The sequence below is a fragment of the Periplaneta americana genome, chromosome 1, assembly GCF_040183065.1.
Source record: "Periplaneta americana isolate PAMFEO1 chromosome 1, P.americana_PAMFEO1_priV1, whole genome shotgun sequence".
NCBI classification, from domain to species: domain Eukaryota; kingdom Metazoa; phylum Arthropoda; class Insecta; order Blattodea; family Blattidae; genus Periplaneta; species Periplaneta americana.
In genome coordinates, this window is record NC_091117.1 from 15481134 (window position 1) to 15505639 (window position 24506).

The 24506-nt window shown below is 34.6% G+C and overlaps 1 protein-coding gene and 1 non-coding gene across 2 annotated transcripts in view; both read right to left on the minus strand.

The window, feature by feature from the left end:
- Con (connectin) overlaps nt 1-24506 on the minus strand; it is a 1055959-nt gene that overhangs the window by 235674 nt on the left and 795779 nt on the right. The gene's annotated exons all lie outside the window — the stretch shown is intronic.
- Nucleotides 5155-5226, minus strand: TRNAN-GUU (transfer RNA asparagine (anticodon GUU)). Its single transcript has one exon. It is a non-coding gene; the product is annotated as a tRNA-Asn (tRNA).

Below are 24506 nucleotides of genomic sequence, written 5' to 3' on the forward strand. Positions count from 1 at the left end.
GGGGGCATCCTGTAGAGTCCACCCCGCGGCGAGCAGCAGGGGCCACTAAGTTAACGAGGTGGTAAGTACACGAGTCCCTAAATCATCCCCCGCGCGCTGACGGTCGCTGCGGTCCCGGGGGCGCGCTATTTCACGGGGAGGGGGGGTTGCACGAGACACGACGTGCGCCATTTTTATTACCCCTCAGCAAACACAAGACAATCCGACGTCTATCGAGCTTGGACGGGTCATATACACAGAGTGTTTATCTCCATGGCGACTTTCAAGTTTCCTCATTTGTCACCACGTTGCTAAGGGTAACGAACTGGGCTCATTCTAGGAGGCTTTGGTGAAGGTTAAAGCAAATACTGCCCGTGCCTCACTTCCTGAACTGTTTCTTTGCGGGGCGAAACGCAGAGGGACAGGGTAGGAGGAGCTGCGTACCGCATGTGCCTACTACCCTACGTTCAACACATCGGCCTTTTCAGGATTCCTTTCGTCAGCTATGGAGCAAGATCAGCCATTGACAAGCGAATGTATAGGCTGTCCCCTCACGAAACAGATTATGTCCCCATCAATTCCTATAACTAAACACTAATACCAGTTGTAGACTACAGTCTCTACAAGACATTATAGACCTAATCGCGATTACGGTTATCACGTGTACACATCCGTAAACTCTTTCCTCAATGGCAGTATTTCTCAAACTTTTTCCACCGCGAAACCCCTTTTAATCTAAAGTGTAACTGCGGAATCCCTGTAATATTTTATTAGTGTTTAAATTAACAGACAAGTGAAAGCTAGTATCTCAATAATTCTGTTCAGTGGAACGAATGTATTTGCTTTTTAAGCCTGCAATCTGGTTTTATGGCGGAAAGTTGTAGTCTCATATCTATTGTACTTCTGCATTTTGTCTTTTCGATATTTTGTTTTAGTGAACAGATGCGCAGAGAATCCAGTGATGAAAGTGATAAATATTATGGGTATTTTCCGTTTTAGATGTTCATTAAACATATTATTATTATCACGCATATTCTTGGATTATTATTATTATTATTATTATTATTATTATTATTATTATTATTATTATTATTATTATCGGTGGTTTCATGTTATTATTGATTCATATTTCCGTAACATTTATATATTTTTATAATATCCACTAAGTATAAAATAGCCACCGGAGCAGTCCAGTCGGCTAAGGCGTTTGCCTATCGATCCAGAGTTGCACTCGGGCGCGGGTCCGATTCCCGCTTGGGCTGATTACCTGGTTGGGTTTTTTCTCCGAGGTTTTCCCCAACCGTAAGGCGAATGTCAGGTAATCTTTGGCGAATCCCCGACTTCATCTCGCCAAATACTATTTCGCTATCATCAATCCCATCGATGCAAAATAACCTAGTAGTTGATACAATGTCGTTAAATAACCAAGTAAAATCACATAAGGCTCACGGAGCCCCAGAACATACTTTGAGAAATGCTGCTCTATGGTAATTCAGCAGTTGTCCAAACTGAACGAAGAGTGGCCTAGTGTGTACTTACATTTTAGGAAATCGCCATCAGAGATAATAGCGATAGTGGTAACCACGATTAGAGTATCCAGTATTATAACCAGTAAAGATCCCTGCGATGGCGTAGGATAATGTTTTCAGAACATGTAATATGCTGCCGTGCCGCTACGTTGCACCTCCCGTGACGTTCCGAGCAGACCTAAGAGGCGTGGTTATAAGCACTAGGGAACTCTCGGTTCAGGACGTGAGACACGGGCAGTACCTTACTATAATAATACCGGACAGCTAGCAGTTATACGTGCAAACGACGATGGTGCTGCTACCTACCTGCCGGGATGGAGATACTCGCGAAACAAGCTGTAATCAACTGCAATGTAGGCTATATTGTTGCTGGGCTAGTTAATTTGTTAATAGTTTTATGAATTAGTACTAGTGTTAAAATGCCAGGGTGTATATGTGCTGTTTATAATTGTGACTATTGCAGCATTACAAATTGCTCCAAATCGTACTTTCGATTTCCGACAGTTCATAAAACGTAAGTCAACAACATTCTTTAGTAGGCCTAATTCCTTCGTCTTTGTGTTGATAGAAAAATAGAAATTAGTTTTTTTTTATTTAGACCTAATAAATAAATAGAAGTTAAAATGTATTGGATTTTAAGTTTTTATCAAATTAAATTATTGTATTGTTGTCCACATGCCTTTACTAATTATTACAAGCACTACTATCAATTTTATCTTTGCAGTTGTCAGCAATGCGTATATAAAACATTACTGTGAATTCATTCCTAATATCAGATTGATTTTGTCTCGGTAAACCAAAGAAAAAATATGTAACAATTAATTACGGAAAGTAATATGAAGAATGCAATATTTCTCATAATATGCAGCTTTGATATAAGATAATAATTTGACATTAAATATTATTCAACATTTCTTAAGTGTTTCATATATTATTCCACATTAGTAACTCACGTTTTAAACAACAGTCCGAATCCAGCTATGTTAATATTTATATATGTGGACGTAATTCCAACCCTCTGCGCTAGATGTCAGGTCCGCGATTTTTCGCACTCATGCCAATGCTGCTAGTATACAGCTGTCCGGTATTATTATAGTAAAGTATTTGGTTATAGGGCTATTAGAAATTCTTCTCCTCCTCCGAGTTCTTTACAATATAGGCTATGTGGGACAAATATCAAGTGATCCCATGTCGATACTCACTTCACCAAATGCAGTTTTAATCACGTGATTTCTATTTTTAGTTGGTTATTTAATTACGCTGCATCAACTACTCGGTTATTTAGCACCGATGGGAATAGTGATAGCAAGATGTTATTTGGCGAGATGAGGCCGAGGATTCGCCATAGATTACCTGACATTCGCCTTACGGTTGGGGAAAACCTCGGAAAAAACCCAACCAGGTAATCAGCGCAAGCGGGGATCGAACCCGCGACCGAGCGCAACTTCAGATCGGCAGGCAAGCGCCTTAACCGACTGAGCCATGCCGGTGGCTGTCTATTAAATTTTATACATTAAAATCACACATATTTCAGATCATATACTTACTTACTGGCTTTTAAGGAACCCGGACGTTCATTGCCGCCCTCATATAAGCCCGCCATCGATCCCTATCCTGTGCAAGATTAATCCAGTCTCTATCATCATATCCCACCTCCCTCAAATCCATTTTAATATTATCCTCCCATCTACGTCTCGACCTCCCTAAAGGTCTTTTTCCCTCCGGTCTCCCACCTAACACTCTATATGCATTTCTGGATTCGCACATACGTGCTACATGCCCTGCCCATCTCAAACGTCTGGATTTGAAGTTCCTAATTATGTCAGGTGAAGAATACAATGCGTGCAGTTCTGTGTTGTGTAACTTTCTCCATTCTCCTGTAACTTCATCCCTCTTAGCCCCAAATATTTTCCTAAGCACCTTATTCTCAAACACCCTTAACCTATGTTCTTCTCTCAAAGTGAGAGTCATAGTTTCACAACCATAAAGAACAACCGGTAATATAGCTGTTTTATAAATTCTAACTTTCAGATTTTTTGACAGCAGACTGGATGATAAAAGCTTCTCAACCGAATAATAACAGGCATTTCCCATATTTATTCTGTGTTTAATATTCTCCCGAGTGTCATTTATATTTGTTACTGTTGCTCCAAGATATGAGAACTTCTCTACCTCTTCAAAAGATAAATTTCCAATTTTTATATTTCCTTTTCGTACAATATTCTCGTCACGAGATATAATCATATATTTTATCTCTTCGGGATTTACTTCCAAACCTATCTCTTTACTTGCTTATGATTAAGGCCTACACTAAAATTATATCCGTGTTAACTTTTCGTTTTTCTGAGGAGGGGACAAAGTAAATGTCTTATTATAGAGGAGCTGGCAACTTAAAAAACTCACTTTTCACTAAGAAATGCATTTTAATGACCAGACAATAACAACCGAAAAAACCCGAAGTTTGTGCGATTCAAATATTTCCCTTATAGCTACGTGTCCATATCTGTGGAGTAACGGTCATCGTGTCTGACCGCGAAACCAGATGATCTGGGTTCAATTCCTGATCCGAGCAAGTTACCTGGTTCAGGTTCTTTCCCCGGGGGTTTTTCCCTCAACCCAACTTGAGCAAGTGCTGGGTAACTTTCGGTGCTGGACCCCGGTCTCATTTCACTGGTATTATCACCTTCATTTCATTCAACGCTAAATAATCTGAGGTATTGGTACAGCGTCCTAAAATAACACAATAATAATAATAATAATAATAATAATAATAATAATAATAATAATAATAATAATATAGCCACTAAAGCACGGTTTAAAAGTAACCATGATTAAAATGTAATTTCCGTGCATCATTCATAACCACCGGTTACTTAATCATGGATAGCTGATACCTCATTTAGGCTAACCAGGGTAAAGTCTGTGATGGTACATTGTTTCTACAAAATTACCAAAGGAAAGTATCCATACGCCTGCAAAGATAACGGTCAACGTCTAAAAACGACTGCGCTTACCCCGTTCTACATCGAAATGAACGTATCCTATATTTTCGCGTTGCATTTGTTTGCCTCTGGGTGCTGTCATGGTTACAGGTTGGATTTATTTATTTTCATTGCTGTTAGGTTACAATCGTTCAAAATGGAAAATTAAAAGCGAAAATGATTATATCCCAATGTGAGTCTGAAGTAGGGGAGACTGTTGTACCTTTAGCATAGTGTACCTTTGAACATTTTTGTTGTTTATTTTTTGCTGCTACCTAGAGGACTCAAACTCAAGTAGATTGCAGAGATAGCCGGTAAGGAGCTCTGGTCGTAGTTTCAGTTTACTTTACTGCAAAGTGTGAGTTCCGTGGACAAAAGAAGTTTTTTTTAGTACCAAAAGTGAACATTTCGTTCATTGCTATATGGTTTCTAACAAAAAAACAGATTGTATTTGTTAATATCTTTCAAGTACGGTGTGTTCCGTATCATCTGGTGAGTAGTAACATATTTTAATTTCCATGATTTATTCCAATCTCTAGTTTTGGGAGCCATATTTGTTTAAACGTGCACCCTCTTGTACCTTTGAACACAAAACATCTTCCAAATCAAGATTTCAGGTGTAACTCCCTGTAAAGTTGATTTGAACAATTTCGAGGGAAAAATTGCTCCCGAGCCGGGTATCGAACCCGGGACCTTTGGTTTAACGTACCAACGCTCTACCACTGAGCTACTCGGGAACTCTAACCGACACCGACACAATTTTTCCCTCTATATCCACAGACCTCAAAGTGGGCTGACAACCGTCAAGCAACCAACTTCGAGTGCACACTAATTCCGTGTGACTTAAATTGTGGTTTTCTGTTCAGGAACAGTGACGTGTATTATCCAAATCAAGATTTCAGGTATAACTCCCTGTAAAGTTTATTTGAACAATTTCGAGGGAAAAATTGTTCCGGAGCCGGGTATCGAACCCGGGACCTTTGGTTTAACGTACCAACGCTCTACCACTGAGCTACTCGGGAACTCTAACCGACACCGACACAATTTTTCCCTCTATATCGTGAACAGAAAACCACAATTTTAGTCACACGGAGTTAGTGTGCACTCGAAGTTGGTTGCTTGACGGTTGTCAGCCCACTTTGAGGTCTGTGGATATAGAGGGAAAAATTGTGTCGGTGTCGGTTAGAGTTCCCGAGTAGCTCAGTGGTAGAGCGTTGGTACGTTAAACCAAAGGTCCCGGGTTCGATACCCGGCTCCGGAACAATTTTTCCCTCGAAATTGTACAAAACATCTTGTACCATGGAACATGTTCCAAGGTACACGATACTATCGGTTTTTGTTTTTATTTTATTTTAAGATCATGTCACGAAGTAATCTGGAATTAAAGAGGCCTTCAATTGATCCGGATGTCTTGAAGAAAGCTGTCGAAGCAGTTATTGTTTCTCTAGGAAATAAAATCTCTATCAGAGAAGCCTGCTCTGGTTTATGATTGAAAATATATTTTAAATATGATTGTCAGTTTTTAGAGCTTATATTCCCACCTATATTCCACGTGTTCCAACTTGAAAGAGGGTATGTTCACAGTCTACTATATACAGTCGCGAAGCTTGAGGTGATTTTTTGCAAATCTCGTGATAAAGCGCTCCAAGCGGTTAGCAACTAGAAACAGTAGACTGTCCACGGTCAACTTTGGACTGTGTCGTATTTCCATCGAGTGCTAGCTCGTTGCGTATTCACATTGATGCTTGTGAAATGTTCGTTATTGGTTGTAATGAAAATGTTAATGACTAAAATACAATAATTGGAATAATAATATTTTACTAGAGACGTAGAAAAATTAAGTTTGTTTTAATGAAATTTATTGATCACGTTTTATTTTCAATTCTGGTGGGATTATTATTGCTTAGGCCTACTTTTTTTTTCAAAGGATATGTTTTTAATTATAGCTGTTAATTTTGTTGTTATTTTTATTTGTTACTTTACTAGAGACGTAGAAAAAGTCTGTTACAATAAAATTTATTGATCACGTTTTATTTCCAATTCTGGTGTGATTATTATTGCTTAACCTCATCCCACTTTGTTAACTACGTAAGCCTACACTACAAGTACCGGTACACGTAAGTTACTCCATTAATTCATATTTCCATTATTATTGTTGTAAAGGGAAATGCAAATTAATATTTATTGGTTTCATAGTTAATTATCGCTATAATCTTGAATGAGTGAAGCGATTATAGTAAATTTCAGTTCCTTTTGCACAAAAAAAAAAATAATATTAACCTATTTCTTGCAGGTATCTTCGAGTTTATGGTGGAATTTAATATACTTCATTAAAATGATAAATTAACTTTATGCATTTAATATTTCAATAATGGAAGGAAGGTATTAATTTTTCCAAAAGAACACAACGAAAGTGTAACATATTTTGTCGTCTACTAGGAGAGAGATCTGCGATGATGAGGTGATAGTAGCGATCCTAGTGGTGGGCAACTACCCAGGTTTGCATTTTTAGTACATATTGAGCTTCGCGACTGTATACAGTAGACTGTGGTATGTTCCAAGGTACATGAACCTGTTGTACCTTGGAACACATTCATTTTATTTTTTCCATCCTTAATAGACCTGTGAAACAGGAAAATACGTATAGGAAATCGTAAAGGAATCTTCAATAATTATACCAAGCATATTTTCATTTAAAAATTTCATTTCCAAAAATTAAAAAAAAAAATAATAATAATAAAATGTGAAAAGTGTTTAAAGGTACAACAATCTCCCCTACTGATAGATTTCATTAGGCTACTAAATATAAATATGTGGAATTATTCTTAATATGTTAGGCCTATATTAAAATATATATATATATATATATATATATATATATATATATATATATATATATATGGAATATCCGTAAAGGAAAAGGATGAAGAAGATTATCAGAAATGTGTGTACAATCCAGGGCCTCAATTATATAAGTGTAGTATCCAATATCCTAAGATCCATCCATAACCTCTCTTCGTTCAGCCTGCTTTTTTTTTAATTCCATTATTTCCATGGCTACTTGTAATTCCTGTGTCTGAAAATCAACTGAAGTTCATTTGTTTATTTCATTTCTAACTCCTTGTATGAACGACGACAACTCAAGCACTTCTTTTGTTATTTTATGCCGTTGTTAAGCAAATTTGAATAGTTTATTGATCTCAAATATTACCAATAGCAAACACAAACGAGTTGATTCATGTGTAATGACAGATAACTGTCTGTATCGATGCTTGTTGTGGAATACGGGCGTCGTGACGTCATCACACAACCGAGTGCGCCTTGTCATGTGGGTACGCCACTTCTATTCAACTTTTATTAAAGGGCGCATCATTCTGAAATATATTAACCCCCCCCCCTCCGACCGCGCTTTTCACACACACACAATGGATCCTCGAGAGCACAGCCATTTTTAAGGGAGTATAAATATCCCCGCGAATAGGGATATTTCTCACGGCTCATTCTGGCAGGTGATTTGGAACTGAAGACACAAGACGGTTCGTTGTGGGCTTTGGTTCCCCCATTTTTCCATGTCTTCTGACAAAAGACATTCCAAATAATTTCCATTATTACCTGGCAACCGAGAGCCATCTTATATACGTGGTGTTGCAGACATTCTCCGATTCGAAATCGTGATTTTGTTTTAATTGACAAGAATCTTTCTATCGGTCCAGATTTCTCAGTCCCAATATAGGTATATTTTAAAGTTTTCGTTTTTTATGACATACTGTGATTCATATTGTTTTGTAGTAAGGAGATGATTCGTTGTTAAGCTTAGTTTTGTTTGCTATCTCTTTGTGCATGATTTTGGACACATTGTTGTGCCTTTGAAGGAAGTGGACATTAGCTAACGTAGTACATTCAATAATCTTCTTCTTCTTCTTCTTCTTCTTCTTCTTCACTTCATGGTATGGGCAATTGCCCGTTCCGGCTTCAAAGGTCGCTCCATCTTTTCATCGGTCGTCCCTGATCTCTTCGTCCTTTTGGTTTATAATTTATTGCTTTCTTGGGAAGTCTGTAGTCGTCCATTCTGTCTACATGTAATTTCCAATCTTGTCTGTAATTGTCTATTTTATCAATAAGTGGGTATACTCCTAGTTCCTGCCTGATATCTTCATTTCTAATTCTATCCAATCTCGTGCATCCTTTTACTTTTCGCAAGAATCTCATCTCTGCCGCTTGTATTTTACTGACTTCAGGTTTTGTTGTAACCCAACTTTCACTTCCATATAAAAGAGTAGGGACTGCCATTACATTGTAGAATTTCATTTTTTGTTTCCTTTCTGCTTTTATTCTTCAAAGTTCTATTAATTGTGCCACATACTGTCTGGAATGATTGTAATTTTATTTTTATATCATTATCCTTTTTGTAACTCACATCACACCCCAGGTACTTAAAATTTGTTACTTGTTCTACTGCTTTATTACCTATTTGAATCTTAGATCTTACAGTATTTTTGCCTTGAAATGCCATTACTTTTGTTTTTGTATTTGATATGTTAAAGTTATGCTTCTGGCATATTTTATTCAGTTCATACACTGCTTTTTGTAGTTTTGTTTCAGTATCTTGTATTACAATCATATCATCGGCAAATACCAGAATATTAATTTTTATTCTACATTCAATAATAATAATAATAATAATAATAATAATAATAATAATAATATATTGTGAATTTTATTAGTAACAACAATGTAATTTATTCGTCACAACAATAATTCCTTTCTACAATTCGCCTTAAACGCTCTCGTCAACAATTGGATCTTCACTCAACACAGTATTCGTTATAGCACTCCACCGACGACAATGACAATTTACTTGGACTATTACGCACAACAATGAACTGTTAATCTTAACTAATATTTACACAGCACTATTTACAAATCAGAACTACCAGTTCTCAGTTCACAGTTCTTCTATCTCAGTCACTCGAGTTCACAGTATCTCGAACCACAGACCTTCAGAGACAGTTCACTGTACTCGAACTCAGGTCCCTCCAACTGCGGTCCACTGCACTCGAACTCAGGCCTTCGGTTGCTGACGCAGATGCGGACGCACACTCGAGTCGAACTCCGGCACACAAGTCTGGCTTGCTTGCTCTGGCTTACTCACTGACTGAATAACTGAAAACTCTGTCGTTCCTTCGCGTCCTTAATTTATAACCACAGCGACGTAGCCTCGAAAGTTCCACGCGTCTCTAGAGATGGCACTCCAGAAAAATCCAGAGCCCTCTCCTCTCTACCAGCACCAGATGCGCGCGCACTCTCTCTCCACTCTCTCGCCGCGTTGGCCCTTTCCCCTCTCCGCCGCGCGCCATCCCAAAGTGCTCCGCGCGATCTTCTCTCTTGCGGGACGCTGGTCGTGAGTTCGAATCTCACGTCGCTGTCACAATATTATCATTATAATTACTATTGTTATTATCATTTTAAAATATTATTATTATCATTATTATTATTGTTAATGCTATTGTTATCATTATTATTATTGTTAATGTTATTATTATCATTATTATCATTGTTATTATTATTATTATTATTATTATTATTATTATTATTATTATTATTATTATTATTATTATTATTATTATTACAGTGAAACCTCTCTAACCTGGACACGTATAGTTCAATAAAAAATTGTACAACCTAATAAGATGTCAAATTAGAGGGAAGTAGAATATTTTTAGCATCCAATGGAAAGGAAATTACTGTACATAATATTATTCGCCATTACCAGTTTTGCAAAATCTTCTTCTTTCCGCAATGCAATTATTTCCCATACATTTAATTGAGGTCCTGTTTGAAAAGGTTGATTTAGAAATTCCAAATTCTTCTGACACTTTCTTATAACTAAAACCATAACACAAACCATCTATAACATCTTTCTTCCTTTCAATGGTTATATAGTTCCACAACTTATGCTTTCTCATATTGAGACACTACACAAACTGTACAATGTGACTCTTACAGGTAAAAACATCAACAGAGACTGATTTCTATACTGCAGGCCTACTGAAATAATTTCGTATCATAAAGTTTACTGTTATGAAAAATAATGCCCCTTCACACCATACTCAAATTTAGCCATAGTACAGTTGCAAAAAGGACAAAGTGGGTAAATCCTGCAATGTACAAAAGAAAGAGGTTTACAGTTCCTATACTGTGCAAGGAAAACCCCCTCAATACACTGAAATAATGGTCCTTGTAAAACTGAACTCTAAACAGGTAGAGGAAATACACAAAAGAACAAGAGAATCGTTCAAGATAGAACTCTAAGGGGTGTCCAGCTTCCAGAATTGAGGGGTGTTCAACACAGAGAATATATTAGACATATGAAGCATAGAAATTTGTCCAGTTTCAAGAAAATAATGTTCAATGTAAAAAGGCGTCTAACATACATAGGTGTCCAAATACAGAGGTTTCACTGTATTATTATTATTATTATTATTATTATCATTATCATTATCATTATTATTATTATTATTATTATTATTATTATTATTATTTAATCAACTGTCCGAAGAGAGGTCTGAACCTCACAAGTGATAACAACAAGGCGCCACTATGTGGCAACTAGGCCAAGAGATTATAGGGTAGGACAGTCAGTTCCTATTATTATTATTATTATTATTATTATTATTATTATTATTATTATTATTTAGTCAACTGTCCGAAGACAAGTCTGAACCTCAAGTGATATCAACATGATACCACTTATGAGGCAACTAGGCCAGGAGATAACAGGGTAGGGTTGTCAGTTCCTTTTTCCCTCAATTGCATACATCGCCGATTAGCTACAAATTATACTAATTAATTAATAATAATAATAATAATAATAATAATAATAATAATCATAATAATAATAATTATTATTATTATTTAGAACTTACTTACAAATGGCTTTTAAGGAACCCGGAGGTTCATTGCCGCCTCACATAAGCCCGCCATCGGTCCCTATCCTGTGCAAGATTAATCCACTCTCTATCGCCATATCCCATCTCCCTCAAATCCATTTTAATATTATCCACCCATCTACGTCTCGGCTTCCCCAAAGGTCTTTTTCCCTCCAGCCTCCCAACTAACACTCTATAAGCATTTCTAGTTTCGCCCATACGTGCTACATGCCCTGCCCATCTCAAACGTCTGGATTTAATGTTCCTAATTATGTTAGGTGAAGAATACAATGCGTGCAGTTCTGTGTTGTGTAACTTTCTCCATTCTCCTGTAACTTCATCCCTCTTAGCCCCAAATATTTTCCTAAGCACCTTATTCTCAAACTCCCAAGCTATGTTCCTCTCTCAAAGTGAGAGTCCAAGTATTATTATTATTATTATTATTATTATTATTATTATTGTTTAGTCAACTATCCCAAGACGAGTCTGAATCTCACAAGTGATACCAACATGATACCACTTATGAGGCAACTAAACTAGGAGATAATGAGATAGGATTGTCAGTTTCTTTTCTTCTCAATTGAAGGCTTGAGTGCAAGAAAGGCACTTCTCTCAAATGCAAGTTTTGAGAAAACTGATGTTGAAAATTCAAACCATAATAATGTGATCTATGCACGCCTTTATATTTTGGGTACTCCTGACCTCTATGATCACAGTATTGAACTACAACTTGGTGATCATATGCATAACAGATCAGAGAACATAATAAAGCGTTTTACTCTAAAAGGGCACATCCTCTAAAATGCCCTTCTTGCACCCAGCCCCTCAATTGCATACAGCGCCGATTAACTATATATCTAATGAGTTATTATTATTATTATTATTATTATTATTATTATTATTATTATATTATCATCATTATTATCATCATTATTATTAGTATGATATTATTATTGCTTTTATTATAGTTACTAGCCGTACCCGTGCGCTCCGCTGCACCCGTTAGAAATAAATATAAAGTAATTACATAATTAAAATAGGACGTTTGATCCAGGGAACATTCGTGTTTGATAGAAGGATAAATCGTTTAATATGTTACTTAATTTAAATTGCATCCAAATAATTAAAATGCGATCATTTTGGTCCAGAGACACTCATTTGGTGCAATGACAATTCCTTTAACATGTTTCTTAATTTTTATTACATGCAACCATAATTTAATGAAGATTGACATCATTTAGATTTAATGTGTATATTTTATTTTACTTGTCATAGGTTTCCATTGAATTATGGTAATAACTTAATTTTAACCCTTGTTTTCTACGTCTTCAGTAAATGGCGCTTGGCCCACTATGGCTCTGAACCCTTCAAATAACTTAAATAGTGATACAGAATAATATATAGTGATATGTAATTATATTTCTTTCTTTCGAAAATGTAAGAATTCACGATCTACTATATACCATTGTCATGGAATGAATAAATGTGTTTTTCCTTCCTACTCAAAAATTTTATATTTTGTACATACCTGGAAGTTATTGCAGGAACAACAACGCTATAATCTGAGGCGGCGGTGAAAATGTATTGTATTGTTACTTTAAAAGTCTTGTATATCCTTAAATATCAGTCCTATCAAAATTTTGCATAGAATAAAACTTATCGGAAATCATTTTTAAAGAAACTTTTGTTATGTAACATTTTTTACAAAAAGCAATAATAAGCGTGATATTTCGATTTATTTAATTCATGTCCCTTTAAATAAAGTATTTTGAATGCCACATAGCGTAAAATCTAAGTTACAACGAACTTAATTTATATTTCAATTTTCATCGAAATCCGTTCAGCCATTATCATGTGAAAAGTTAACAAACATTCAGACAGACAGACACAGACATACAAACAAAAATTTCAAAAAAGCGATTTTCTGTTTCAGGATGGTTGATTATACATGTTAACGCCAATTATTTTTGGAAAATCGAAAATTACCAGAAAAATGTTGGCTACAGATTTATTATTAGTATAGATTATTCTTTCGGTTTCTCAAGTTCAGCGTGAAAACTAATCTGCCCTTTGTAGCAGGGAGTGCATCTTTGTGTTTTATCAACTCTCCAAGAAATCCGCCGACAGTACTAATCATGTGGAGTGCTGTGACGTCAGCAGTGAATCACTGTACACGCTAATTGTGGCTCCATTTCATATACATGCACGCATTACGACACCAGACTCCATTGTGCCTCCAACCCTCTGTGCCAACCTCCAGGATCCCGCCCAGACCAACATTCCCGAGACACTCTGGCTGAGCCAGTGGCAAACCAGGAAATTCTGATACCGCCCACCCTCCTCAGTCTTATCAGAGTCACGAGAGCCGCCAACAACCTCAAAAATCATTACACCACCATCGTAACTCTCACGAGAGTGGCGTTGTGACGTCGGCTTCATCCCCCTGACAATTAAAACAAGCTCAGATCTTTACCTCTCTTCTTATTCCTGTGATCTCCTGTCACATTGCCATCCTTACAGAATTTGTGGGTCTCTTCTATACAAGGTAAGCAAAATGTAGGCCTTTAGGCTTGTATCTTTCCTATTTGTAACGTTATGAAGGAACATTACACAGGGTGAATCATAAGTAATGTCATTTATTTTAGAGGGTTATTCCTTGAGATATTTCAAACAAAAAATTTAATATAGGCCTAGTTTTACTTAGTTTGCTTTCTTTTCGAGATAAAAATTGTTTTATGTGAAATATTTCATAACGTGTTTTGGGAAAGCCATTGATTTCATTCTCAATATGTTCAGTCAATTTAGAAGAGTAGACTATTATGATAATAGATGATTGAAAGAATTTTAGTCTTGTCCTTTAAATGTGAAGAAATTTGATTCAAACAAATGTAGGTAACATTATAAAATTCCTTTGCATATCGAAAAGTTACATTCGTTCGAATAAAATTTCTAGAGCTACATTTAAAGAAGAAAACTAAAATTCATTTTTTTATGATGTACCGAAACATATAATGGTATTTCCGTACAGGAATTATGCGTTACCATATGATGAAGGATGGATAAAACAGAGAAAAATTCTCTCCGGCACCGGGACTCGAACCCGGGTTTTGAGCTCTACGTGCTGACGCTTTATCCACTAAGCCACACCGGATTCCAGTTACGATGCCGGATCGAATACTCTCAGTTTAAGTTCTACGTCTCAGTTTTCCCTTTAGTGGCCTACCCCCAAGTACTGTGTCACAGAAAATGTAGGCCTAACAGTGGCACAATGTCCAACGCACTATGTACAGAGGTGCATTCATTACGAGTGACTAAGTGGCCGGGATGAGCGCCGTTTTGAATCACAAAGTGATTACTTATCTCTCAGTTTTAATATGATATGCACTGAACTTTCCACTCACGCATAAAGACTAACTTTACTCTCAAACGGTCTTACTAACAAAAGCTCTCATGCAGACATTTAATTGTCTTTAACTTGCACAGCGAATAGCTCGTTTATAAGTCGTGTGTAAATTTCTGACTAATAATCACTACATACGTCGTGTATAATAAATTTGTTACACAGCTACGTCATAGTTTCGTCATTATTTTATTACGGAAGGTAACAGAATAACTGAGATTCACTATTACATCCCACTGTGTGCGGCGCTACGCATCCATAGTAAAACATGCCTGATCGATTAGGCTACGACACTATATTTTGATCAAAGAGTACGACGATCTTTCGTTTTGTTCTTCTGTGGTTACCAGGCGATCATCATCATAATAGTACATTATGCAACGAGCCTATAATGATAGTAATTAAGAAGCGAGTATGGATGTTTATGGAACGAGCGCAAGCGAGTTTCATAATTTTCATACTCGCTTCTTAATTACCATTACAGGCGAGTTTCATACGACTTTTTATGCTCGACCATATTTCTAACTTGAAATAATTCATTTTATTTGTATCTAACTGACCTTGAGCAATACCTCGTAAATTGTGAGATGTGCGCAGACGCGAAAGTATTGATTTTTTTCCGAGGAACAGATGTCCACATTGACCTTGATAGCCTATAAGAACCTACAGAGTAAATTAAATATTAACTTTGATATAACATTGAAATTAAATTAGACATTGAAAAACGAGATGACAAATTGAATTTATTTGAATATTATTTACAATTAACGCTAATTATTATAGTAACAGAACATAACCTTCTGCGACAGTATTGGATTTCCAGCCTCCGTGACTTTTCGCTAATTCTCTTTCGATTGCATATCCGAGAATAATCGATACTTGCGGTTTTATAACGATACAAAGCTGACTTGTCATTGGCTGAACACCTGTAAGCTGACATGTCATTGGCTGAACACCTGTACTTTAATGAGTAGGTGTACTTTAATGACATGCATGAAAGGACTGCTACCAGGTGTATAATTACTACATTTCGGCATGGTCGAGCATAAAATGATAATCGACACGAACAGCAATATTATTCTAATTATTCTGTGATCTATGTTTGTTCTTCTGTGGTTACCAGGCAACCAAGATCATAAAATGACAATCGACACGAACAGCAATAATATTCTAATTATTCTGTGATCTTTGTTTTGTTCTTCTGTGGTTACCAGGCAACCAAGATCATAAAATGACAATCGACACGAACAGCAATATTATTCTAATTATTCTGTGATCTTTGTTTTGTTTTTCTGTGGCTACCAGGAAACCATCAATATAAAATGACAATCGACACGAACAGCAATATTATTCTAATTATTCTGTGATCTTTGTTTTGTTTTTCTGTGGTTACCAGGAAACCATCAATATAAAATGACAATCGACACGAACAGCAATATTATTCTAATTATTCTGTGATCTATGTTTTGTTCTTTTGTGGCTACCAGGAAACAATGAATATAAAATGACAATCGACACGAACAGCAATATTATTCTAATTATTCTGTGATCTTTGTTTTGTTTTTCTGTGGCTACCAGGAAACCATCAATATAAAATGACAATCGACACGAACAGCAATATTATTCTAATTATTCTGTGATCTTTGTTTTGTTCTTCTGTGGTTACCAGGCAACCAAAATCATAAAATGACAATCGACACGAACAGCAATAATATTCTAATTATTCTGTGATATTTGTTTTGTTCTTCTGTGGTTTCTAGGAAACCATCAACATAAAATGACAATATCATTCTAATTATTCTGTGATCTTTGTTTTGTTCTTCTGTGACTACGAGGAAACCATCAATATAAAATGACAATCTACACGAACAGCAATATTATTCTAATTATTCTGTGATCTTTGTTTTGTTTTTCTGTGGCTACCAGGAAACCATCAATATAAAATGACAATCGACACGAACAGCAATATTATTCTAATTATTCTGTGATCTATGTTTTGTTCTTCTGTGGCTACCAGGAAACCATGAATATAAAATGACAATCGACACGAACAGCAATATTATTCTAATTATTCTGTGATCTTTGTTTTGTTTTTCTGTGGCTACCAGGAAACCATCAATATAAAATGACAATCGACACGAACAGCAATATTATTCTAATTATTCTGTGATCTTTGTTTTGTTTTTCTGTGGTTACCAGGAAACCATCAAAATAAAATGACAATCGACACGAACAGCAATATTATTCTAATTATTCTGTGACCTTTGTTTTGTTCTTCAGTGGTTACCAGGAAACCATAAACATAAAATGACAATCGATACGGACAGCAATATTATTGTAATTATTCTGTGATCTTTGTTTTGTTCTTCTGTGGTTACCAGGCAACCATGATCATAAAATGACAATCGACACGAATAGCCGTTAGAGAGGTGGCCATTTTTTCTCTATGTATCCTACTTAAACAGGGAGTTTCGTATGTATAACAACAGAAAAGCAATTCCCATGAATAGTTACACATTGCTTATAGCCTACATCCATATCTTAGGTATGGTTTATTACTAGGCCTGATGTTTTCTGTCCTAACGCAGCATAAGTCTCGTATAAAAATTATATACGGTTCAAGGCCGTTATACTATAATTTTCTATTTCACATATCAAAGTATTTTTTAATTCACTAGTTTCCTACCATATTAAAACCATCATATCCCCTTAAAATTGTTGTCACTTCAAAGATTGTGGTCATTTAATATGGTGGTGACAGTTCGATCTTCATTCAAAATTATTTTCATTTGAAAGATCATAAAATAGACAAGAAAATGTGCCATTGTATGGTACTGCTCGTTAGACTTAAGAGGTTACCTAGCAACGATGACAACAAAGAGAAATGACATAATGAGAATACTAAAGATTCGCACAAATTCTGTTCCTATAGCCATTTCACTTGCACTAATCTCATGGGTTCTGTCGGCTATCGAACCCAGGCTCTTTAGGTGAAAAGCCCTCAGCTGACAGGTAAGCCTAGGTGCTCCGTGTATCTAGACGGATGAGGGTTGCGATAAGAATGGTTTCTCCGTGAGGTTGAATGTCTTGTCTTATCGAAAATCCAGACAAATGAGTGGATGTTAAACTATAAATTGCGTACCCACTTTTGCATTGACAGTGAGACTCGGAGAACAGGAAGGTTTTAATATTGTTTCCTGCTGTCTTGAAAACCAGAGTGTAGAAGGAAATGTAGGCTACTCTAATATTATGCACATTTGTGAGAACATTTCACTTATATTTCTATTCACCAACAGATTTCAAGAATCCGTTGATTTTCTATCAATTAGAGTCATTTATCACAGATATTTTATTGGTTTTTAATTATCTATTTCTTTATCCCTACTGCTTAGCATTGTATCTTCCTAGGTAGCTAGACAATTTAGGAGACCAAGATGGCATGTCATATTATTAAATTTATCACGAAGAAGCAGATAAAGAAATAAAGCGATGGTATGGAATCAACTTTCAAAATTCTGCATTGAAATCAAGTAGAGATTCAAGAAAAATGATGAAAAAAAAAAGATATTTCATTGCTTGAACAAAATAAATTAAATAGATAAATAGAACAAATAACACAAATAAATAAAAAACAAAATTAACAAACAAATAAGTACGTAAATAAATAAATAAATAAATAAATAAATACATAAACAAGAAAATAAGTAAACAAATAAATAAATTAATTAAATAAATGAATAAATAAATAAATGAATAAATAAACAAGTAGCGGCAAGTGAATAAACAAATAAATAAACGCGTAAGTACAAAAAAATAAAAAAATAAATAAGTGAATAAATAAATAAATAAATAAATAAATAAATAAATAAGTAGCGGTAAGTGAATAAGTAAATAAATAAATAATTAAATTTAAACGGATAATTAAATAAATAAATAATTAAATAAATAAATGAGTGTGTAAATAAATAAGTAGTGGTAAGTGAATAAGTAAATAAACATGTAAATAAATAAATAAATAAAATAAACAAACATGTAAATAAATAAATAAAAAAGTGAATAAATAAATAAGTAGTGGTAAGTGAATAAGTAAATAAACACGTAAATAGATAAATAAATAAATAAATAAGTGAATACATAAGTGACGGTAAGCAAATAGGTAAATAAATAAGTGAATAAATAAGTAAATAAATAAATAGATAAAGAAGTGAATAAATAATTAACTAAATAAGTAAGTAAAGAAATAAACAGGTAAAGAAGTGAATAAATAAACAAATAAGTAAATAAATAAAGAAAGAAATGAATAAATAAGTAAATAAATAAATAGAGAAATAAGTAAATCAATATCGAAGTGCATAAATAAGTAAATAAGCAAGTTAATAAATAAGTGAATGAGTAAATAAATAAATGAGTGGATAAATAAATAAATTAGTGAATAAATAAATAAGAAAATAAATAAATAAGTTAATAAATAAATAAATAAATAAATAAATAAATAACGAAATGAGTAAATAAATTAGTAAATAAGTAAACAAATAAGTAAATGAAGTGAATAAATAAGTAAATAAATAAACAAATAAATAAATAAATAATTGAATAAGTAAATAAATAATTAAATAAGTTAATGATTAAGTAGGTAAATAAATGAACCAATAAGTGAATAAATAAATAAGTAAATAAATAAGAAAATAAATAATTTAATATATAGATTACCTTACAAATAAGCGTGATCTATACCGTGTAAATTAAAATCTACTGAAACATGTAAATCCAATTGGTAATTGTCTAAATGTTATGCATTTATAATTATTATTTGACAGCAGCTAGAGCGAACATCGATGTGGCAGGTTATCGGTACCGAAGTCCCCTTCACCCGCATAAGCTGAGTCAATCTTACGGCGAAAATTATGCAGAAACACAATAGTATCTGTCATAATAATGCAATTGTTCTTTATAGAATTAGATAGATAATTTTTTTAGTGAAAAATAAAGATATTTTTAAAAATACAATATACCTCTGTAAAGCGTGTCAAAGAACATTCATAAGTTTTCTCGAAAACGTCAGGAATCTTTTACTCTAAAATCATAAATAAATCTGTCTGAAAATAAATGAGGTGTATCAAATAATTTATTTGTAGCTTACCAGTGCTGCCAACTTCACTTACCTGTAACAAAGAGAAAACAAAATGAGATTAGAAAATCATTACTTCAATATGTCACACAGTATGGCGATTTAAATATTTACAGCCAAACGGATCTTTCAACTTCCCGTAGCTGAGCTACTGGCTTCCGTTAAGCGGTCCGTAACACAGTCGCAAAAGAATCTTCAGACATCCAATCATCACTACCACTGACTGTTATTACATTTAAAATAAAATACATAGCTTTATTTGAAAGACTTGTTAACCTAAAACATTATTTTGAAAATGTTGGCCCCCCCTCAACATACACACATTTTCTACTTCAGTAGCGAAAATTCATTTTTTTTTATAGAGTCAATTTCTCGGTATATGCTTTTCTGAAAATTAAGGGTGCTGAAGAACAAGGTGCTTAAGAAAATATTTGAGGCTGAGAGGGATGAAGTTACAGGAGAATGGAGAAAGTTACACAACACAGAACTGCACGCATTGTATTCTTCACTTAAGATAATTAACTAACATTAAATCCAGACGTTTGAGCTGGGCAGGGCATGTAGCATACATGTGGGTGAATACAGAAATGCATATAGAGTGTTAGTTGGAAAAATTGCTTTGGGGAGGCCAAGACGCAGATGGGAAATATTATGAAAATGGATATGAGGGAGGTGGGATATGATGGTAGGGACTGGATTAATCTTGCTCAGGATAGGGACCGATGGTGGAATTATGTGAGGGCGGCAATGAACCTCCGTGTTTTTGAAAGCCATTTATAAGTAAGTGTTTTAATATCTTAATATCCTACCAGACATGTATTTATATTAGTGGTACCTTTGTAAATGCCTTTAAGTCTGTAATATTGAATATTTTTATTTAAATAACATTTTCTTCTTGTCTGCCAATATTTATGATTAATTTTGAATTTATACATTAGTGTCCACTTCCTTTTTCCTCCCCAAATCGTCATTAAATGCCTACTACAAATAAATACTCATACACATTCGATAAACACATTCAAAATTTGTTTACAGTACTTGTAAACACACTGTATATGACAGACGCCTCGTCCGTCCTGTTGTAGCAAATGATGTAAGCTCCTAAGACACTAGAATGAATATTTGAAGGTTGCGTTTCTTTCATTTCTTGTCGGAGTGACACACCCAACCGTTACACGCCAAATGACTGGCTTTAAAAGTCTAGAAACAAAAGACTGCGTAACATAATCGTAACCATGGGGATGCTGAGTCAGTCACGCAGCCATTAGGTTGCTAGGTTTTAATCGCTCGTGTTTTGTTGCTCGCCCGCTGTTAAGTACGGGAATTTCTAACTAGTTACGTAATTCGAATTTTAATGCAGCCGTGCATATTTTCGTATTCATTGCACCTGTGATACAGACAGCAAAGACTTGGCGCTGCTTTCTAAACGGGCTACATTCCCTTCCTGCCTTTCATTGATTCTGTTTTATACGAATGTTTGTAACCAGATCGTTGCCACAACGAACGAGAGAGAATTCAGAGTTAAGGTTCAAAGTTTTGGAGTAAACTTTCATACCTTAGGCTATAGACCAATGCAAAAAATTTGCATCACCATCATCCATCCATCATCATCATCATCATCATCATCATCATCATCATCATCATCATCATCATCATCAAAAATGAACTTCTCATATTTTCGTAATTCTCTATTTTTCGCCTGCCCGATTCTAACGTTTCTTCTTACAAATATATTCTTCGCCTTCCTTTATACCTTTTCATTTTTCTTCTTGATTTTCTCTTATTTTATTGCTGCTTAATTTTCTACGTAAATATCAATTTATTCTTCTTACAATTATTCCCAAGTTTCATCCACTTCTTCTTCTTCTTCTTCTTATTATTATTATTCTTATTCCTCTTTTGTAATCCTTCATATCACAGCAAAATAAATTAGAAAATTTCCAAAATTCGTAAGAAAGAAATGGGGACCATAGTAGAATTGTTGTTGTTTTTTTTTTTTAATTAGCAAACTTTGTAAATATAGCGACACGTCATGTGCGTTTACATCTAACTTCTACTTTTACCACCTTGATGGATCAGTAAAAATGGCGCAGTAAAAATTTTTAATAGCCTCCCTATCGATATAAAAAATGAAACTCAAAATATAAGATTATTTAGGGCCAAATTAAAGAAGTACCTAATTTCTCACGCCTTCTATTCTGTAGATGAATTCAAGACATTCAATAACACTTCATGAAATTGATACTGTACTAAAACTTTGTGTTGTACTAGTAGACTATATTGTAAATCTCGTCTGTATATATATATATATATATATATATATATATATATATATATATATATTTCATCTAGACTGTGACTATAAATTAAGACTTTATAATAGTATTAAGTTTTTTGACTTGTTCCATATTCTAGCTGTAAAGCAATGTATGAATACCGTGGAATGTTAATAAATACAATACAATACAGAGCACTGGTTTAAAGGGTTAGGTACAGCTTACATAAGTAAAAGTTTGGAAATATTCAATATTTTTTCCTCCATTTCTGTACCTTGTACAATAATGAAAATTAGTACGTGTAAAACACTGTCCTTCTGCTATATGAAAAAAAATTGTTCGATTAAAAAAATTATTTACATTTTTTTTTTTTTTTTTTTCAAAATTCAGTTCACTGTACAGTGATGAAGCGTTTCCCACACAACTTAAAAAAACTATCCAACAATCTGTGATGAAATTTTTTGTGTGTATTTATGCATGTCATATCTACAATATGATGCAAGATCACTTCTCTACCTTTGATAGATTGATAAAAAATAAATGCGTTTAAAAATTGTTAAATATCAGTATTTTCTTCTAACACAAAATAAAAAAAAATATTATTTATTGAGGAATGTAGTTGAATGAGCATGGTATTGTAAACATGAGTTTCAACAATAAAATAAAAGAGAGAGAACATCACTGCACAGTGAACTACCACCATTATGAATTTTGAAAAAATATATATATGAAGAGTTCACTGCAAGAATGATGGATGTCACTTTCTTGTCGAAAATGAACCAAGACTGTCAATGCATAGCTTAAGATATATAGAATGTACATAGAGAGTTATATGGCATTAACACTGACAGTCATTGTCAAACTTTGAATTGCTTCTCCTGCAAAATGTATTCCAAATGACATCCATCATTCTTGTAGTGGACTCTTCATATATAAATAATTGTTTTAATTTTAAAAATATATTTTTAATATAGCATAAGAACAGTGTTTTACACATACCAATTTTCATTATTGTACAAGGTACAGTAATGGAGAAAAAAAATGTTGAATATTTTCAAAAATTTTACTGCTGTAAGCTGTACCTAACCCCTTAAGATGACTGCGAACCCGGGTTCGAATCCCGGTGATGGCAGATCCGTATTTGTTGTGGACAAAGCCAATTTCGTGAGAGTTTTTTCCACTGTCACTCTCCATTTCGTTATTGTATTCCAGATTTCATCGCAACGTGTATATTTCATATACTTAATTTAATAAATTATAATATACTATCTTCTTTGGTTTTGGATGTGCTTTTGATGATAGACTCCTGGTAGGCGCGGACTTTTGCAAGGAGCTCTTAATGACGTGGAATTCAAGGTTCACCGCCTCCCTGATCATACACACCAATTTCAATATTATCTTCCCATCAGCGTCTTCTTCTTATTAACAACCATCTCGCTGCTTTCACGTTTTCCCATCAAAATTAGGAGCTGCTGTGAAGCGTCAGCGCCAGATAACGACGATTAACAGCCAATGACGGCTTCGCTCGTAATGAAAGATGGTTGGGGGAGGGGCTTATTACATCGCCAATGTAGATCTACGGGGACTGATAGGAACAACTGTAGACGGGGAACTTATACACGGCGCTGTAGCCTATACCTACTGGCTGCCTCATGAATATTATTATTATTATTATTATTATTATTATTATTATTATTATTATTATTATTATTATTGATCAGATTTTTTGTATTCGACAGATATTGGAGAAAAAATGGGAGTGTAAGGGTAAAGTACATCAGTTATTCATAGATTTAAAAAAGGCATATGACTCGGTTAAGAGAAAAGTTTTATATAATATTCTTATTAAATTTGGTATTCCCAAGAAACTAGTTCGATTAATTAAAATGTGTCTTAGTGAAACTTACAGCAGAGTCCGTATAGGTCAGTTTCTATCTGATGCTTTTCCAACTCACTGCGGGCTAAACCAAGGAGATGCACTGTCACCTTTACTTTTTAACTTCGCTTTAGAATATGCCATTAGGAAAGTTCAGGATAACAGGCAGGGTTTGGAATTGAACGGGTTACATCTGCTTTTTTCTATGCGGATGACGTGAATATGTTAGGAGAAAAATCCACAAACGATTAGGGAAAATCACGGAAATTCTACTTGAAGCAAGTGAAGCGATCGGTTTGGAAGTAAATCCCGAAAAGACGAAGTAGCCTATATGATTATGTCTCGTGAACAGAATATTGTACGAAATGGAACTATAAAAATGGGAGATTTATCCTTCGAAGAGGTGGG